General features: G+C 27.8%; 1 protein-coding gene across 2 annotated transcripts in view; it reads left to right on the top strand.

The window, feature by feature from the left end:
- LOC129956472 (uncharacterized protein DDB_G0284459-like) overlaps positions 1 to 21,548 on the top strand; it is a 212,518-nt gene that overhangs the window by 57,335 nt on the left and 133,635 nt on the right. Inside the window, exon 1 of one of the 2 annotated variants that reach the window (XM_056068403.1) lies at positions 13,532 to 13,689. The exons of the other annotated variant lie outside the window; for it this stretch is intronic. The gene's annotated coding sequence lies outside the window, so the exon portion shown is untranslated. Of the gene's footprint in view, positions 1 to 13,531; positions 13,690 to 21,548 lie in introns of those variants that run through there. 2 annotated transcript variants of the gene reach the window in all.

Raw genomic sequence — 21,548 nt, 5'->3', positions numbered from 1 at the left:
TAAGTCGACCTCGGCCAGCCCGAGGATCGAACCTCGGACCTGCGCGTTGGGATATGCCACCGGGCTTCTACACTTTGCTATAAGTTTAATTTAAACATTAAATTTATGCTGAATTTTTTGCCTTGTTAATTCACTGCAAAATGCAGAATATTTTGTTTTAGCCACACAAAGAAATTTCATAAATTGCTTGCATTTTTCTTATAGTCTAATATTTGTGCAACTGAAATCATTATTAAATTGAAAACAAATTTTAGTTAGTCGTTATACATCGAAATTTCGAATTCTTTTCTGTAGCGAATGCGCCAATTTATTGAAATCTATTTGTCAATTTATTTAAAAATTACTTTTTTGATGATTTTTTGACCTCATTTTTCGTTGCAAAATTTTGAATATTTTGTTTTAGATGTACATAATATTACGTCATCCGGCGCCCCTACTGCTATAATAATGAGTTATCTAATTAGTTGAAGGGGCACAAAAGAGAAAGAAAAGAAGGGAAAAACAAAGAAATTTCATAAATTACTTACATTTTTTTTCAAGCCTAATATTTTTGCTTCTGAAATGCTCATTAAATTATTATTAAATTTAAATTCGTTACATATTATAATTTTTCATTTTTCATCATAGCTTATATGATTTAATATTTGACCTAATTTGTTATTAACGGTAAATTTCAGACGATGCCTTTTTTTTTATCCATGTATTCCACGTACTATAAAAAATAGAATAGAATTTAAATTTGATAAACGAAACATTTTGAGGCATTTAAAAGTATTTTTAATGTGTATTAGAATGTAAAACAGATTTCAAATGTAAGGAAATATTTCACACAAAAAAACTATGATATAAAAAGTACACCGAAATAACAAAAGTTTTCACCCAATAAATAAATGTCTTTCAAGTGTTACTTTAATCTTAATCTCTCTTTTACAAATTATATCAAGAAGAAAGCATCTTATTTAGAGTTTGTACTGATTATCGTTTGCACATTTATTATAATTGTATTGTTGAAAATATTGCGATTATCGTCAAATAATTATATTATTTGGAAATGACTAACATTTGAATAAAAACAGAAAACCCTTTGCTAATGATTTCAAAGAATAAAGAAACAGTTAAATATTTTTTTTTTTTTACAAATGGTGAAGTAATTATTTTTTACAAATGGTTAAAAATTATTTTAATTTCTTCTTATTAAAATAATTGTTTAATCCTTTGAGGCGAGAAATGAACACATTCATTAATTTACGCAATCTTCTGTTTTAATTGAAGCGGCTGTCAATTAACATTTCACCGAAAAGTTCACTTTGTCACTGAAGCAAAGACTGCGTGTTATATAACACTTGCCCCAGTGCCAGGAGTTTGTAGTGTTAACCTAATTAATTCGGCTAATTTTATGCTTAAATACTTCCTGATAATGCAATTACTGATATGCAGATGACAAGAGCATAACGATTTTTCTTTTTTAAACATTGAGTTGAAAGAAAATAAAAGTAGAAGCAGTGGAAGTTTTGGATGAAGTAATAATAATATCCCAGATTATATATATTTGACTTCAAACAGAATAATAGATGATTTTCACTATCTTTTTTTTTTTTTGATATTTTCTGATATAATACAATTCAAGCTAGTAATATTCTCTTCTCTATTGCATCGCAAAATGGCATGATTGAAAGCATTTATCTTCGTTTTATAGTGGAGGGAATCTAGCATTTTTGACCCGCTTCTATTTGATCCATTGGTTTCAAATTTTGGAACAAATACACAAATGTGGTATCAAAATCACAAACAAAATTTAATTTGGCTTTATTTGAAATAAACAAGCGGGCATTCAACCTTTTGATAGACTGAATTGAAAACTACATATATTCTTTTAGTATAAACATCATATAGTAAGAACAATCCATCTGGTTTACTGCGTTTTTTAGTTATCTTTATTATTAAAATGCAAGAACAGGCAAACAATCAGAGTTCAAACCTGTCATATATAGAATCTAAAATTTGATACAGATTTGCGATTTTAATAATTAAAAGATGAGGAATATTTCATATTTCTCGATAGTTTCTCTTTTGAGCTATCTTGCTCACGTAACGGACGGATAGACTGATAATCCACAAATAAGTCTCATTTAAAATTTCTTAGAAGTGTACAATTTTATTGTAAAGACTGTACATCATCACTAATCCATTCTAGCTGATTGCGCAGAGAAAATGATTATTTGATGAATTTATAGACAGATCAACATACTTAATTCCAAAAGTAGTTTATTCGGACTGTAATGTAGAGATTCCTCAAATCTCGATATATAATTTTTTCGTGAGATTTTATAAAAATTTCTGTTTATATAATTTATGTACAAGAAAGGATAAAAATCAAAAAATATCATGAAGACATAAAGAAGCATATCTAAAAAAAGTTTGTGTTATGTGTTCTTCAGATTTATTCATTAAAGCTGATTATATTAGTCTGTGTTTGTATGAATTAAGATAAAACATGGCGACCTCCCATAATTGCAAACTGGGGCCCTTTTTTTTTTAATAAGTCGAAGTTAACAAAGGAATCGAATATAGGACTTGTAATCGGAAGTAATATCACAGACACCCCTTAAGTTTTTTGTGAAAAAAATTTCTTACATATATAAAATAGTATTTTGTAACTAAAATAGAAATCGAAAAATTTACAGGATTCACAACACAATGTCCCCGTGGTAGATTGATCTATGATATTTCTCAATATAAGGCTAACAACCAAATAACTTCTCTTGCAACTCCAGATCATGCTGTCACATTTTTTTATCATGTGAGGGCATGATGTTGTTTTGGTTAGGGGGTTTCGAAGCTTGAAATCGCGTAGGCAATGAATAAAGCATAAACGGAAATTTTCATCATCATCTTTTAATCGCATATATTTTTTTACCTGCTTTTACCAGTATTGCCTTATTATTATGTATGCTTTTTTGAAAGCAGATGCATTTTTAAAAGGTTGATCTGCTTTTACCAGTATTGCTTTATTATTATGAATGCTTCTTTGACAGAAGATGCGTTTTTAAAATGGTTGACGTAGAATTATGATATCATAGCTGTTATTTCATCTCAAAATCGGTGCAGCTCCAAAAAATTTTCATTATATATATATATGTAATATAGAGATGGAGACCGATAGAGAAGTCTCGTGATTGTTAGAAACCGGGTTAAACTGTGTTAATGACTTAAATTAATTAAGACAAATAATGACTTAAAAAGTAATGATGTTTTCACATGATAACTTGAAATTTGAGATCGTACATTTCATTTTAATTTTTATATTTATTTTTAACTGACGATAGTTGAGAGTAGACTTACAATTAGCATAAAACCAAAATTTTTATACAAAAATATGCAGTAAAGTTTTTATGATTCGAATCGTTTTGAAGGAAAACTATTTAATACGCTCTAATAGTGGTATTTTAATATAATATAGATGTATAAAAATTCAAAAGATATTTAATAGTTATTATTTTATTAGCTGCTTATTGCCTTTGAAGACTTGTTGGTTCACCAGCAATATTGGTTGAGTTTACCTTCAAATAAATATTTTATGCAATATTTAATATTAAGGATTCCCCCAAGCAAATATTTTTAAACATGAAATAGACATCAAAACCATATTATTTTAATAACCTTACACTTACTTAATGCCAACTTAATGAAGTCAAGTATCATAATATTATAACTATATTAAAAACTCAAACTTCCGGCTAATCTAATTCCTGCTTTCCACGATACTTTATCTTCACTTTTTGATTCCTCATGTAAATTACACACAAGTTCAATAGAATCCTTTTACTTTAGTTTTTAAAAATGGAAGAAAATCAAATAATAAAACATTTAATAAAACGATAAGGACGGTTAAAATTCCAATGCAACAATGTAATCAATTTCATTGAAAATTAAGAATAAGAAACAGTTTTTTGTTTAGAAAAAGGTCAAAATTCTGGATAAATTTACACAATTATTAAATTGATATCATTAGAAAGACATTTTAAAAATTTTAAACTTTTATAAAATCTGTTTTTGTACAATAATATTTTGGGGAGTTAACAAGACAAAGTATTGAAATTTTGGGTAATTTTTAATTAAAATTTTTTAAAAACCGCTTCGATATGCACATTTTCACTTTCCACAGTATGTTTGTATCAAATTTAGTAGTTCTAAGTTAAATGGTCAGTCTTGAAGAACACCAATACACAGACAAATGTATATATGTTCTTCTTTATTATCCGTAGAGATACATTTTGATTTTAAAAAGTTTCCTCTGTTTTTCATCAGCTTTGCAGTTATTCAGCAATTTGTTTATTGGGATCAAGTTTGGTCATCATTTCAGATAACTGCATATTTAATGAGAAAAATGATATAACTCCATCACTTAACATTTTTGAGAAAATTTCGTATTATAATTAAAAAATATGCATTCGTAACATATCTATTGACAAAATACCCAAAAAATGTTACCTTGATTAATTTTCAGTAAACGTTTCTGCACAAAATGTCACGTCAAATGAGAAATCGTTGACGATAAAAACAGATATTCACAATGAAATATTTTTTTCCACTGAATTAGTTTCCCTTTTATATCTGGTACCCCAATAACTTACGTGTGTTTCAATAATTGTAGGAAAATGGAATACACGTGTTTCTAATTAAAGTGACAAAACTGTTTCATAATTGGCTGTGAAACGAGAAAAGAATATTTTCAAAAATTGGGAAACACTTTGGGAGATCAAGGTCATTAGATTGCGGAAAGGCGCGTGCGAAACTTGAAATACCTCGGAGGAGGATTAAAAATAACTGGTTGGCGGATTCCATATGCAAACTTTTAAGTTAATGAGATGATTATACAATGAGTTGAGAAAAGGACCACAATTAAAAGAAGATCAAAGCATTCTCCCAGGATCCTCGGGAAGAAGATTCGCAGCGAAGCCATAAATCTTCTTATATGGGTTAACGGCGCAACTTACATGGGAGAAATATCGTGTTGGATGACCAGGTCATGTATTAAAATTTAGCCCTCTATGTTCTTCCTTAATGTTGTTGGTTTAGAATACGTACTGCAACAGAATTATTCAAAAGGTGGAATAAATGAGATCTCATAAGTACGTTTAAAAGTATCGCCTTATTTAACATTTCTGTTTAACACACTTGTTTTGTGTTAATAAAGAGGGAATCTTGCAATCCATTTATCACATACTTCCTTAAATGTTATAATTTTGAAATTTTGTATACTTGTTTATTGTTGAAGACAATATGCTATTTTAATATTTACAGAACTTTATTTTCAATCAATCTATTAATTTAATGAAATTTTTATTCATTTGGCGCTACTAGACATTTCAGAAAGAAGCGAATTCAAGATAAAATAATATTTATAATGAAGAATTATGAATTAAAAACAAAAATTGAAAAATATACAAAACAATTTTTTTTTCATTTTATGGTACTAAAAAATGCTATTTAAAATTTCTTGTATTATGAAAATTTTAAAATTATCTTAGAAAAATTCAGACAGACAGGAAAATCTATCACATAACATATAAAAATGTTTAATACGGAACTGTTAAAATTCTGCTTCTGAAACGTTTGATATGTGCATAAATATTCGCATTTTGTCTTGAGTTTTTCGTTTAATTTCCTTTCTTATTTTATCGTCTGCTCCCATCAAGCATTTGGAAATCCTGCTTTTGCTTGTTTATCTCTATTAAAAAAAACCCAATAAGACTAATAGAATAAATTATAAATCTTACAAACAGAAGAAACTGTTTTTTATGTATGTTCTGATTGCATTTACTATACTATTAGAACATTAAAAAATCATTATCCGAATAAATGAAACTGCGCTTTATTAGAAAATAATATTTATCCTATTTCACTTTTCGAACTGTTTGTTGATGAATTTGCATATATTTTAAATATCTTACACGGGGAAGCCTTACAAAAACCTGTTTTTTTAGATGAACAAGCGAATTTCGAAACGATGAATATTCAAAACAGAGTCTTATTGGTCTTTTGTATTATCATACTGGAAATTCTATCATGGAATTAAAAGTAAGCATTAGGCGAAAATTTCTACAAAATTTGGTAATTTTGCATAAGAGCGAGATTTTAATTTTAAGATTAACTAGTATGTTGTAGATTTCAGAATTGCGTAGGATTACGTGTATTGCCATCAAATGCCGTATGCTTTTAAGAATTTGCCACTAATACATCTATTTTTAAATTTTTTTTATTTAATTTATTTTTAATATATGCTACAGCTCCAAAATTTAAAAAATAGTATAATTTGAAGTGTCCGAATTTTTTCTTTCTACGTTTTAATCTTTCTAAAAATGCCTTATTTTCAATGAATTATAAAAAAAAACTTTTGAATGAATTAAGAAATAATTTAGAAATGCAAATAATTCAGGTTTAAATAATTATGGACGCGGGGTAAAAAGTGCGCTAACCATCAGATGCAGAAACCTATTTCAAATTTAATGAAACGAAACTGCATGAGTAGACGTATCTTTATAAAATGATTTCGTATGGAATTTTTTAAAATTGAAAAACGTAACCGTCCAGAAAATACAAAAGCAATTTTTAAAAATGTATCAAATTCAAAGCAATTAAAGAAATGATTGCATTATAATACCGAGAAACCCAAAGAAGAATGTAAATAATATGTTAAAGTATTGTATTGCAAAGAACATATTTGTTCAAATAAAAACTCTTTCTTATGTCCATATGATGCCACCATAACATTTATGAAAGGAAATGCTAAAAAATAAATAAATAAATAACGTTATCAATATTGAAGGTTTCAATACCCTCTCAGGAATTAAAACAAATGTTAATATAAAAAAAAAACTGAAATTATTCCTTCTTTATAATCCACTGAAATTATAATATAAATTTACCATAATAAATTCCTAAAAAGACATTTTTATTATTGTGAAAACAGTGCAATGTTTTTCCAGATTTTATTACTTTATATCTTTTAATCTTTAAATTATGAAGCATTATTACAGAAATTTGAAATCCATTCCTTTCTCAAATTCAACACCTAGTTAATCTACTTGTTTGGAATAAAAAATTAACTAAATTCATAGTTTAGTTAATAATTAGGCTTTAAAAATATTTAAATAGTTTACTTCTATTTTAGAACACTCATGTACACAAAATTTCGATATTCTGACAAATCTAGAACTGAGTGAAAAATTGTTTATAAAATCATGTGTTTCAAAATATGAAAGGCTTTAAATAAAAGTGTATTAAAAATAACTAAAATCTTCTAACTATTGTTCTGAAATCTAAAATGAGTTACAATTTTATTTTAAGCAAGATTAATTTTCTGTTGTTTTTTTAATTAACAGGGATTTTGTGTTTTTTTTTTTATTGCTTTGTTAAAAATATTCGAACTAGATAAAATTATTGTTAAAAAATAATTGTTATTAAAGAATTTGTTATGCCAAAATTAAAAATATTTAATTTCTTAAATAACCAAACCACTTACATAGGATAGGATAAATTTTTAAGGTTGTTTTAATTAAATAAGTGTTTTAAAATAAATGCTTTTTAAATTATTGCACATTAACAAAATTTTTAACTCTTAAATGTCTGATTAAAACAATAGTTTAAATGTTTTTTTAACTTTTATTTATTGCTAAAATCATATGCAGAACGCTTTAAAAACATACTTTGTGGGAAGTACGGCTTATGAAGAAACAGCTTGTTTCCAATCGGCTGCACTGGGCTTTAATTGAACAAAAAAATTATGAACAATAATAAACATAAATTTCAATACATTACATTTCAAAAAACAAAATTTAACGCTTCACTGCATAATGTATCATATTTCATACATAGTTTATTTTTCATGCTAAGGACAAACAAATTTTTTTAGAATAATTTTTTTTTTAATTTTTGCAATAGGAACTTAGATTTAATTTTAAAGTCGAAAGAAGAATTTTTAGAGTATAATTTAGAAAAAAGATTGTGAACCAAATATATTTTCAAAATTTTATTTTAATATTTTTGTGTGTACTTTTTCCGAGGTTATATGTAAACATGTCAAAGCAATTTTTTTATTTCGAAATTTTAAAAATCGTATGTAAAATGAAATATATTATTATTTATTGTTTCATGAAAAAAAAATGAGTTTGAAGTTCCAAATGAAAAAAATAATTTATTATTAGTTTTCTCAATTCTGGTTCTGTCATGAACGTATTATAAATTGATTTGATAACATTTCCAGCTTGTACCTTATCCATAACAACTGACATTAAAGCTTTAATTCATTTTCCTAATATTTTATGGTTAAAACAATAGAAATTAGTATCCTATTAGACGTGTTTGGGGATTAAGTTTTCAAGGTTAAATTCAGTTTTTGAAATCACCGAAGAGCATGATAATGGTCCAGTTACGAAATAATTCATAGAATCATCATGGAAATTATTCAGTATTTCAGATAAATAGCGAACAATTGTAGAAATCATCAATTATTATTTTCAAAGCATCTGAAGCAATAATTACTGAATGTTGTTTTAATGCTCATTAATGTATTCTAACAGTTCTACGAAAATCCTTGATGCATCTAGAAGTAAATAAAATGCCTGTCATATCCGGTTTGGAGGATTTTTGAACAAATAAATAAAAAACATTCATAGATTAATTAATCTTAAGTATTTATCTTTTCAGCATATGCTTAAAAAGTAGATAAAAATTGTGTAGCTATTTCTATATTTATTTTTAAATGACTTTTCCTGGTTAGTGATTGATTTTGTGTTCGTGCAATCACTCACTCAATGTGTTATTAGCTTTCTCTTTATTTGAAAGAAAAAGTGTCTACTTTTCTACGATGCAGGCACGATTATAAGTTTGCATGTTGACTATCGTTAGTCTTTGAGGAAATGAATCATACGAGTAGCAAAGATAGACTGAAATAGGAAAGAACTGTTTCTTCAACCATAAAGTTTAAGAAAATTTAATTTGAGATTATTAGGTCGAATACTATTTAGATTTTACAAGGAAATTTTACTATCTGCATGGAAAAAAGAATAAAACATACTAGTTATGGAGACATTGTACTTGATAGCATAATCACGAAACAACTGTAACTATTCGCGTTAATTTATATGTAACTGAGCATCGTCTTATGACATACTATGGATTTGAATCTTTTTTACTTTCAGGTATATAAAATGAAAATATTCGTTAAAAAATCGAAAGATTCTGATGAATTTCCACTTTTTAGAGCTTCCTAAATCCGAAAAAAAACATATTTTTGGAATCATGACTGTCTGACTAACTAAACAAACGCTTTAAGCTTGACGAATGAAAACTCGTAAATAGTCTTAAAACCAAATTTGTAAATTTGTATCAAATTTTGAACGAACCATTCTATCGTCTGCCCGAATATTAGTTAATATAATAGCCAATCAAAAAGAGCTAGTTGGGTACATTTTTTTTGCATATAAGAAGAATATAAAATAAAAAAAATTATAAAAATTCGAACCAAAATAGTTGATTGTTTGTTGGTCTGTACTTTCATATGCATATAAATGCAGTAAATCATAAACATATTGACTTACGTCAATGAAATTCGGCAAGTTATCTTGTGATTTCGTGTTAAATTCTGGTTTCCATCGGTCGAAAAAAAAAATGTGCAAAATGCACATTTGGTTTTCTGGTGCTTATGTATTAACTACATCTCAGCGATGAATCTCTGAAGACAGCATATTATTATGCTCTTTTACAAGTATTGTTTTTCAGTAGCATGCAGTCAAAAATACAGAGGTGCATTTATTAGAGAGTACGTAAAAATGATTTTTGACCTGATTAACGGCAAAATAATTTTTGCCTCGTATTTGTTTATCTATATAATCATATAACTTGTTACGAATGCTCGAGACTTCTTTGATTTGCGTGTAAAAACAGCCAACCACTGGCTCATCACTGGTTCAACACAACACCACATTCTTGTCACGAATGTTCAACATTTGACATTGAAAATGTCGCCACTTATTGCTACAAATTATCCAATGTTCAATGTTCAGTTTTAGTTACATCATAGAGTGTTGGCTGAACGCCGCCTATGAATGGCTGAGAAATATTTTCATAGTAATGGGCAGGTAATGAACTACTGCATGAATGTCAGGCTTTGCTACCAAGGAAGGTTACAAAGGACAATGATAGTATACTTCCCAAAAATTATATCCGAATTTTTCTTCCTAATACTGTTTACAAGAAACTCATAGCCCTCTATGCATGATGTATGTAGTTATTATATAATAACCTTAACTTTTTTAACCACTCTATGCCTAAAATATATATTTTGTGAATAATATTGTAATAAAATAGCATATTTTGACATAAAAAAAAACCCTCAGATTTCTGTTGAAACATTTTTTCATCACATTTTTATCTGTAATATTTTTAAGAAATTATTTCCAGTATTAAGGCCTCCGCTATCACCAGAACACTTTTGTCTCTACGATAACATGTAATCTTTAAACTTGCTGGAATCAAATTATTAGCATTGTAGGTGTGGGCGCAGACTATCTTTTTTTTTTAAGTATTTCAAAGAATCTTCTTAAGTCGAAAAGCAGTTGAGCCAATAAATACAGTTTTATAACTTATTTTGCTCTAGTGATAAAATTTTACAGCTTTATCCTCAACCTCAAATGGTTTAATAAGTTTTGACAGACATTTAGTTTACAAACATGACTTTGTACAAGCATAAATTCTCCAATATCATTGAATGATTATATTATATTTTTCGTTATTTGAATAAAATAATTTAAAATTTGCATATAGAAAAGGCAGAAATTAGAATCGCATTTAAGCTTTTAATTCGTGATAGTTTTATCTATAAAAGCGCTTGAATTTTTCCTACATTTATCTTTTGGTAAATTACAGTTGTTTTTATTTTATAGTATCTAATCGACTTTTTAATACTATATTACATTTTTTAGTACTGTTTTTCCCAATCCTGAATTTTATAACATTTTCTTACAAATAACCACAAAAATTAAAATCTAGCATATATTTTTTGTTCAAATTCGGTATAATGATATTTTAATACATTTTGCTGGTCAATAAACACTCTTTCCATTTAATGAGATTTTCCGATTGCTATAATATTTCATAATGAGAAGAAAATCGAAAATTTGATGTTATTTATAACCGAACAGTTGTATTTAAAAATAGGATAGAAATACAACTTTTTTCTTAATTTAGGAACTACATAATATCTGCCTTATTTTCAAACTTTTCAGCATTTAAGTTATGAAATCTTACCTGTAACTTTAACTTTCAAAAAATCGAAATTTTTTCATTTTCTAAAGGAAATTAAAATGCTGAGGTTTGCAAATTCTTTCACAAACGATATAAGAACGAAATTCTTTCTAACACTCCGTTTTCCATCCTTTGTTCTTACCTAATCAATTCTCCTTTCTGCTCTTTCTATGGCCTATACGAAGATATAATGACAAAAGCTAAAAATTGAATTTGATCCATGAAATTCTAGAATAAAAAGCGTTGAACACTCAATGACTGTTTCTTCAATCCGAATTTTACACACACGCGCGCGGCTTCTAATTTTCAAAATATTTTTGCCTTTTTAATTGATATTCATTTGTTTTATAGGATTTTTTCCAATTAATTTTAGAAAATGAATAAAAGCATTTTATAATTTTTTTTTCAAAACATTCATCCTAAACAAAGTCGCTCATCTTAATTTTGTCAATTCTTGTGGCAACATCCACCTTGCAGAAACCAGTAGTAGTAATTTGGATGTGTTGGCCGTATTTCCAACTTGTTATGGGGGGGGGGATGGACCCGTAATAACGATTTTATAGAAGTAACATTGTTATTGATTGTACCAATGTTATGTTGCTCCAGGAATTATATTTAATGCTTATTAATATTGCAATTGATTTTGAAAACATATTTTCTGTCATATTTTTCTAAAAATGGTAATGTATTCAATTTATACCCTCTTAATATACTCATTATAATTTAATTTTGAAATTTATTGCGTATCTTGTGCGGGAGGGGAAGGAGAGCATTGTAGCACAGAATAAAAAAAAACCGCTGTTTGATAGCATATCATAAAATATAAAAAAATAAGCAGTACCAAATAAATCAATTAAGAAACGTGACAGAACTTGATCATGATAAGCAAAATATTATCCCTATAATAATAAAGATGAATGTATGTGCATTTGTGTGCGCTTATATTCTAAAGGACTGGCTGTATGATTTAGAGTTACCAAACTTAGTACACATATATTCATCTCTTCTTAATTTTTGTTTGTAATTTAAATAAATTAAAAAGTAAGCTAAATTTTAGTGATTTCCGGGATAATTAAAAAAATCTGGTGCACAAAAATAATTTTCACGTCATCTTGAAATTAAAAAAACACCTTCTGCATTGATAAAAATTTTTTTCCTTCTTGTCATAGTATTTTCTTTATTTTCAGTTAATTTTTATTTTAAGCTTATTTTACAACAATTCATTTCATTGTTGAAGAGATGCAGGAATAGTTTTTATTGTAGTGCTACTAGTCACCCTAGCTTTTCTTTCACTTAGTTGATAAGCAAGGTATGAAGATCCAGCTTATTTTTCTATATTGAATAAGTTTCAGAATAAGGCATGCATTTAATAAAATTTGTGAAATTACTCATTATAATTAACTGAATTATAATTAGAAATTGTGAAACTTACGATTATGGTTTAGCTTCAGAATCAAGCAATAATGGAAAATTTTTTACGTATATGTATTGTAATTAAATAAATAGAAAGCACAACGGACAAAATAGTGCAAGGTCTTAAATTAGTATGAATTAATGTGCATCAAATTTCGAAATTTAAAAATGTTTTGTGAAGAAAGTCATTAACACATATATTAGTTCTTAGGGACTTTAATGTCTAAGAATATTTAATTGAGAATTCAGCGACTGTTAATCCTGGGGAACAAAATTGTCCCAAATGTGACTAATTGATAATAATAATAGATATATCCTTTTATAGTGAGCAACTACTTTTTTAGAACTATGAGCTGCCAAAAGTTATCACGAAAAAATTCATAACTCATCGATAAATCATACCAGTATTTTTCTTTTCTTTAATAAGTCTTTAAATAGAGGCTTGACCCTATCCTCCTACGAAAATCCGCAGTTCAAATTGTTTATTATATCACCGAGGGGAAACGAAATCCTTTTATAGGTTACGACAGACAACCACATCTGATAGTCTTGCGATGGAAAGGCCACGGAAAAACAATAACAGCAATAAAAAGTAAAAATCAGAAGGAAAAAAAATGATTCAATTCTCAAAACTAAATCGACCGAAAGTGTCACATGACCGCCAAATGAATGCCAACTCCTAAATATCAAGAAACCAGCAACAAAAAGCAGAATTGAAAAAAAAAGAAAGAAAAAAAGATGATGCAGAAAGAAGTACATAAACAAATAATAATAAAGGTAGCGCCAAGGTATGAGGTCGCGAGTAGGGAAGGGGAGAAGAGAAGGTGAAGCGACAGACAGACAGAATACTGCTGTATAGCAGGTGGGACTGAACAACTTCCACGAGTTTTCGACCAGTTCGCTTAGAACTCTGCAACTGAAAACAGTCGGTATAGAAGCGTTCCTATTACATCAGCGAGCACGAACAAGGTAAGCGGTTGGAAGCTTCCTTCCATTGTTTTCTTCCATTCTGAAGTATTTGTTTTTCCTAGATTCCAGCGATAGATAGTTTGTTCTGAACGAATAACGGAATACCGGTGGATTATTTCAATTAGTTGTCTTCTTATGAGATTGGAATGATTTGATTCGGGCCGGCCGGAATTTGCTTTATTTGTTTTATATTATGCTGCTGGAAGAAGCTGGAATTCAGCTTCTCAAGATTGGAATTTTTTTATCGTCCGTGGAAGGATTATGGCTAAATATTCCCATTGAAAAAATGTATTTTTCAATGAATAATTTCAGTTTTAAAAATTTATAGAATTGATTAAAAAGTGCATGATGAATAATTTTAAATATTTAAATTAGAAAAGATTAAAAAATTTGCATCCTAATTGTAATAAAGCATAAAAGTCATGTTATGTTCTTAAATTTTATTGATCAGGTTTTTTATTAGAATTTTTTGTTTTGTTTATTTAAGATTTTTATTTTGATAATTTCATTATTATCCTTTTTGTTATATTTGTATTTTTGGCAACAAAAAAACCGGACTATCTTTTTCACTAAGCAAACGATGTTGCGCTCGGAAAATTTTGAACATTCTTCAATTATTTGTTTTGTTCTAGTATTTAATTCGTTTCAGCAATAATAATTTCGAAACATTAATTTTTAAAATAATTAGTGTCTAAACATTTTAAATCGTTCATTGTTTAAAATTGTTATTTTCTTAAGGATGCTACATCCCAAATATTAATATTATTTATTCTACAAGGAGTGTAAAAGATTTTGCAGCTATCATATTATTCTTTACTTTTTACTTTATAACCATTTTCCTATGAAATCTGTAAAAGCATTTCAGTGACTCTTACTTTCTATCTCATTAAAAAACAATATATATTGCTTCAAGTAATGTTTTGTTTGTTTATATTATAACCATCATAAATCCAATAAAATTGAAGAAACTGAAAACATTTTCATTTTTCTTGAATTTAAATATAACGATGGCAATAATGAAAAATATATAAAAACATGTAGAGGCAAATATTTATGTTTATCAAAAATATATATTAAACCACAACTATTGTATCGTTTATACATATAACAATTTGTTAATTGAAGTTCGTTAACGATATGGATTACAAATATTTTATTTTTTTTTAAATATATGATTTGTGAATTTAAACAAATACTAAAAAATAAACATTTTTAAGTAATGTCATAAAAATACCTTATTCTATATTCAGTATATACGGAATTATACAGGGTAGCCTTTCAAAAACCTAATTACAAAAAAAAGTGAAAAAATATCCTTATTTGGTGGAATAGTTGATGCCAAGTGGTATATGGTATCAATTTTATGTAGTAAGTATAGCAGACGTTTATAAAGTTTTTGAATGAAACCACTTATATCAATAAATTTTAATATGAGACCCTTTGTAGCTTGAAGAATACAAGAATGTCAAAGTGGTGTTACTATTTTTGTCAAGTATTATTCAACAATTCGTCTTTCGCGTTCAGTTTATATTATCCTAATTTTGAGTACAATGGCGTTGCACTCTGTCTTTGATGTAACTCTAAAATCGACACTGAACGGTAGAATTCATGAAATTAAAGAACTTATTGAGTGTCTTCCTCCATTGGCACAATTTTGATTACAATCGTATGTAAAACTCAATTTTTCTGCATTGGTTTCTCAATCTTTAAACTGAAAAAGAAAAAAAAAATTAAGAACATGACAATTCTGTAACAAAAATTTTAGAGTATTATATTCAGTGGTTATTTTGTAATAATGAATAATCAGGGAAAGTTTTTATGTCCACCCTACATATCAAAATTCTAAGGTTTTATTTCAATGTAATATAGAAATTTTCTTTTTATATTCCATTTGAATAACAAGTTTCTGTTAGACATTTTCTTTCTCCGATTAGTTTTAGAACAAAGTATTAAATCGCTCCATTTAAATGTCGTGAAATTATTTTGCTTATTCATGCTGTTTAAACAAAATAATCATGTGAATTCTTTTTCTATTAAAAGAATATGGGATTTATGTAATTGCCTTTTTAACCTTTATTTTATATCTAAATTAACGAACATTTTTGTAAACACCTTGAGTTAGTAAGTTTAATTCTACTTAGTAAATGATTATTTTTGAATAAAAAAAATAGCTAGCATGATACAATTTTTTTGTTTTGCTTCGAAATAAGGTTTAATTTCCTGACAACATTTTTTTAAATTGATTTTTTTTCTGGTATTTTAGCAATTGCTGACTTTTTTTTTTTCAAAATAATGATATTTTGAAAACTTTACTTTTATTAGTGTTTTTCACCGTGCTCCAAAATTTTGATTTAGAAAAAGTTCATGACCTTGGCGACTGAAATGTGGCAACATTTAGAACATTGTTGTTTGAGATATTTAACTATTAATAGCTAAAGAGGATTGTTTTAGTACTATAGCTTTTGATTTGTTCTGGAAAGCTCGTTAAAATCTGGAATTTTCTATGAATATGCCATGTCTTATTGCGCTTTTGCTAATTCAGATTATTTTTAAGAGTTAATTCAGATTATTTTTAAGAGTTTAATTTCAATTCCATTCCAGCTGTTGAACGTACATAATAGAATAAATACCAAGGCCTTGTAAAGGAAAACTTTATCTTTGTAAGGAAGGAAATACTTTTAAAATGACCATCTCAAAGTCTCTGGATATGCGTGCTATTTTGACAATTTATTTATACAATAACTGTGCACGCTTTGCGAGCGAAGTATGCAAGCTGGGCAAATCCTCGATATTCCCCAAAACAGATGAATACACGCGATAGGCGGACAATTACTTGAAATAGAGGGGAGGAGAGGGCGCAGTCATCATGCACATGTTATTCGAAAAATGCTCATAGAACTCATCATTACATTTTTATTTAAATCTCATACCATTAAATAATTATGAGATATTATTAATCGAAACGATTTTTTAAATTCATTTTAATAAAAATTTGAAATTACCATATTATCAAATCCATTTCTGAGATTTGTTTTAATCGAAATACAATTGCGGCACTGAATCACTGAGAAATTTTTGAAGGTATTGGGTTTATTATCTATTAAAATACACATAAATTTGAATTGCCATTCGATATAGTTAAAGTAGCATTCCCGGTTTTAAATATTTTAAAAGAAATCTTGTCGAATCCGACTTATGTTTGCAAAGATTACAGTCATAAAATTTTCAGAAATCATTATTATTGTGTTAAATGTATTATTAAACTAGACTTCTAAAAATTATTATCACATCAATAAAAATGTAATTTTTAAAGAATTATGTGTTTGTGATCATTATAAACTAAAAAGTGATTTTTGTACTTTTTTAATGGGGAGCAATCATTTATTACTATATTATATTTTATGTTATATTTTTCTTCCAAAATATTAATGAAGCTTGAATATTTTCAACCAAATTACTAATGTTAGGTGAATAGAATTAATTTGATTATGAAATGGTTAATGATTTAATAGTAATTTATTAATGAATTGAACTGGTTTAAAAGTGTTCTATATTTCATGAAACCCAAAAGACGGCTGATATAATTGCAAATACATATTTGAAGAAATCAATGAATATAAATTAAACTAATGAAAAATTTGCTTTTATGGATTAAGCACAATAAAATAAGTGGAATTTTTTCTTTATAAAATTTAGTATTAAGGTAATAAAAAAACGATCCTCATTGCTCTGTATGAATAATTAACATTAGTTATTTTTCACGTGTATCACTGATGTGCAAAGAGACACGTTGTTCGACTCTCTATTTGGTACGAAAAGAAAAAGGGAAAATCATTTGACCATGAAATCGTTTAAGGTCAACTAGGATCAATATGACTATGAGAAGATTCTTCGACTCAACTTGTCGAACAATACGCATCTCAAATGCAATATTGGTGGAATCTTTTTGAATGTTTAGTGATCGTATAAAATGTTAAATACAAGATACCAATTAAATAGCAAGTGTGAAACCATCTTTGTCCACAAATTTTATTTTCAATATTGGAAAGCGCCTTTTGTAATTGGAACAATCTGTGTTCCAAAAGCAATGACGGAATTGAATTGTGTAAAATGTTTAATTCAATACATTATTCAAATAGCAAGCCTAAAATTATTATTTTTCAGCACTGAAGGACATTTATCCAAAAGATGATATTGTATGATATAAGCAGATGATCAGATATTTAAGTTAAAATTATTGCTGTAAGCCTTCTTGAAAAAGAACAACAAATTAACTTCTTAATGCATGAGTATCATAAAGAATTTATTTGCGATAAAAAGTGCACTGGGGTTATTTGATATATACATTTAAAGGACTGACTATCTTAAGTGAAATTCTGAGACATCCAGTCTTCTTTATTTTCAATTTATCAAGCGATTTTTAAATAATTTAAAAACAGTCAATTACAAAAAAATGATTAATGATTATGTGTAATTATTATTAGTGATAGAGTTGTAAAATTAAGTGAAAATTGATGTCACAGTATAGAATAACTGTGAAGTTGCTCCGGGGTGTAATGTGAGTGACATTTAAGTTTGTTTATATCGACTTCTGTACTAGTTGGGCGTTTAAGTCTTTAACTTTTGCTAAAGTTAACTTCTAATTTAGTTTCTTTTAGTTCAAAGTATAATTGTACCTTTAAAAAGATATATTTCATTACATTCAATAAATTCAAAATATTGTTACATAAACCTTTCAAATTACATCAAAAACTATGTCCTGCATTATCCTTTTCCATCTTTTATGCCACATATCGCTTAAAAAGTTCTGTAAAATCGTTTCTTTTGATACTTTAATTGAAATTTGTTCTAAAAATATTTTTTTCGAATACGATTTTTTCTGTAAAAGAAATAGCATTCTGATTTCTTTGCAAATTCTTTACTATTATTAATTGTGAAACGTTGAAAAATTAAAATTCTTTAGTTATTTCAAAATCTACTATTTAGAAACATACATACATTCTTTCTTCGGATAAATAAATGCACTTTCATTACACATACATGCTTTGATGTTTCATCTCTCCAGTTTGCAACATAACTTTAAGAATATCATTCAAATGGAAAAAGATTTGATTGAGCATTTTCTTTGAATTTTAATCTCTGCTTAAGCTTATTTTAAGTATTTCTGTTGAATCATTCTAAGCTGAATTTGTTTAGATGTTAGATAGAATCAAACATCTTAAAGTTCAAAATTCATCTACAGAAATCTTAATGATTTGATACGAAAATCAGTTTGACTTCGAGTATTGCTGAGATGAATATTTTGTCTTCGAGGCACGAAGTTTCAAAGTTTAGTGTACACTTTATCTAAATGAGTCATCGTATAACTGGAAAGATTCAAAATTCCTTCATCCGTGACTATGGATTATTCGGATTAATTCTCAAACATGAAAAGAATACTTCTTAAACTTCGAAATGACCTTAAATTATCTACATGATAAAAGGAAGAATGTTCGAATATTATTGAGCTTCAAATTTTAGATTTATTTTTTTATCTATTTAAGAAACAAACAAAGTCTGAAATGCAATGAATAAAAAAGTTTTAAATTTCTTTAGTTAAAAATTATAAATTTGTTATATTTAAATATACAAAACACAATTTTCAATACATTAGCATTTTTTTAATTCACGAATATGCTCCATAAGTTAGAATCAATTGGATTTTACTATGTAAAAATTGATTGATGAATAAATTTTTTTGAATAATATATATTTATTGATTTAATATTCAGAAAATCCTGAAATTATTCAAAATGACTTTTTTTGAAATAATATAATCCAGATTTTAATATTTTTTGTTAATTAAAAAAAATCGAAGGATAACTTGTTTTTAAGAATCAAGAATGATTTATGCTGCTTGGAAAAACATGAGAAAATAACAATTTCATTTCCACTCCGTAAAAGAAGTAAATCTTGGTTGAAAATTACTTCAGGACAATGATTTATTATATTCTCATTAACTCTTAGCTATTGATGATAAGAAAAATTCGAAATTATTGTATTTATTCTTTCGATATGTCTTAGACAGCTAAAGAGTTCCACAAACTTTTAGCCATTTAGCATTGCTATTTATGCAATCATTTTGTAATTTTTTCGAATTTTTTTTAATTCTTAGTTAAATTAAGCATTTATGCAGTAATAATTCGCATATAAATTAACAAGAAATGTAAAAATAAATTTCAATGGCGTGATAAGGAAGTAACAGAATAGCTTATTTTATTTTTCTACAAAAATTCATCAACTAATTACAAACTAGTAATAATAAGATAAAGGGATTGCATTATTATTATATCTTTAGTCTTAGCGAACTCAATAAATCATTATTTTATTAAATAAATTGATCCTAATATAAAAATTGTGATTTTTGTACAGACGAAAATTGATGATTTCATTTATTCTTAAGGGATTATAATCTTAGAATGTTCCAAAATTTATTTGCGGTATCCACCATTTCATAACCCATCAGTATAGTTACCGATGGGTTATGAACAGGCAAAACTACTTTCTCACAATGTATTCTATCACCTGATCTCTTAATCGATTACCTGCAGGAAATTTCAACCCATGAGATTCCTTTTTATCGAAAAGATAGGTAAGTTCTTGTGATTCTGGGCCACTTATTGAGCCATCACAATTACTCAAATTCTCATTGTTAAAAAGGCAGGAATGTTTGCTGATCAGTTCTCACTCAGACAAAACAACAGCAAAATTCCCCACTCGAACCTCAGACCTGAAGAAACCTTCCTGAATGAAAGGTTTATCTGGATAACCATCGGCAGGGGGATGTGCGCGAACTCTGCAGAAAGCGACACGCACCGGTGCCTAACAAGTCTCGTTTTGTGAGAACGCAGAAACGCTTCAGCGGACGCATATTCCATGGCTATAACTGTTCTTAACTCACGCTGTAAACTTCTGGAGAAGAAGATGGAGGCATGCTGGGAAGGCTAGGTCACGAGGTGGTCGGATCTTTGACGAGTGCCGTTTCGTAATTAGTCTGCTTTTAGACGAAATCGAGAAATGTATCACTAATTTTTAAGATGAGTCAGGGAATTTAATTCTTCCTGCCAGCATTATTCATCTAATGCTACCTTCAACTGAATCTTACTTTGCTGTCTTATGTGCAATCATTATGATGGATATAGTTTGCAATGCAAATGGTTTTTAAAATACTCGTACACCCCGGGAAGTCTTGGCACCGCTTATTAAGAGTGAGAGTAGTGCTGTTTTATCTAGTTGCCTGTTCATTCCAATTAAACTTTGTGGTATTCTTTCCATTAAATTCCATCTAGATATAGATAAAACTTTTATACACTCAATCCAGTTTCTTTTAATATCGAAAATTGTTCCTCTTTCTTAAGAGGAATCAAGATGTCCTTTGAATTATCTCAAATCATTATTTAACTGAAGCGGACTTAATTGAATCACCATTATTTGGCATTAACGATACAGTCCTTATGATGGATGTACTCTGTAGCCTATATGACCTGCAAGATGCTGGCAAACCATAAGCCGTCCTGAGCAGGAGGTACCACATACGACGACAGCTAATATTCATAACCTCTAGTTAAGTTTTATGAAGTTGCCTCCATTAGAATATATGTAAATATGGGGAAGGTTTGATAACAAGGCTTTCAATGAATCCAGTATCATCTAACTTTTGCAATAAATCATATTTTTTGCCACATCTCCCCATATGATTATGATTTTTGTCTTTTGACGGTGAAGATACGATCAATATTCAAGTTATTTGATGTATATGCATTGTAGAGAATGTATCTTATAAAAATATTCGAGCTCCGGAGGACATCATCCGCAGTACA

This window comes from Argiope bruennichi, chromosome 2 (assembly GCF_947563725.1).
Source record: "Argiope bruennichi chromosome 2, qqArgBrue1.1, whole genome shotgun sequence".
Classification (NCBI taxonomy): domain Eukaryota; kingdom Metazoa; phylum Arthropoda; class Arachnida; order Araneae; family Araneidae; genus Argiope; species Argiope bruennichi.
The sequence above is the reverse complement of the archived record's forward strand: the minus strand, read 5'-3'. Positions and strand labels throughout refer to the sequence as shown.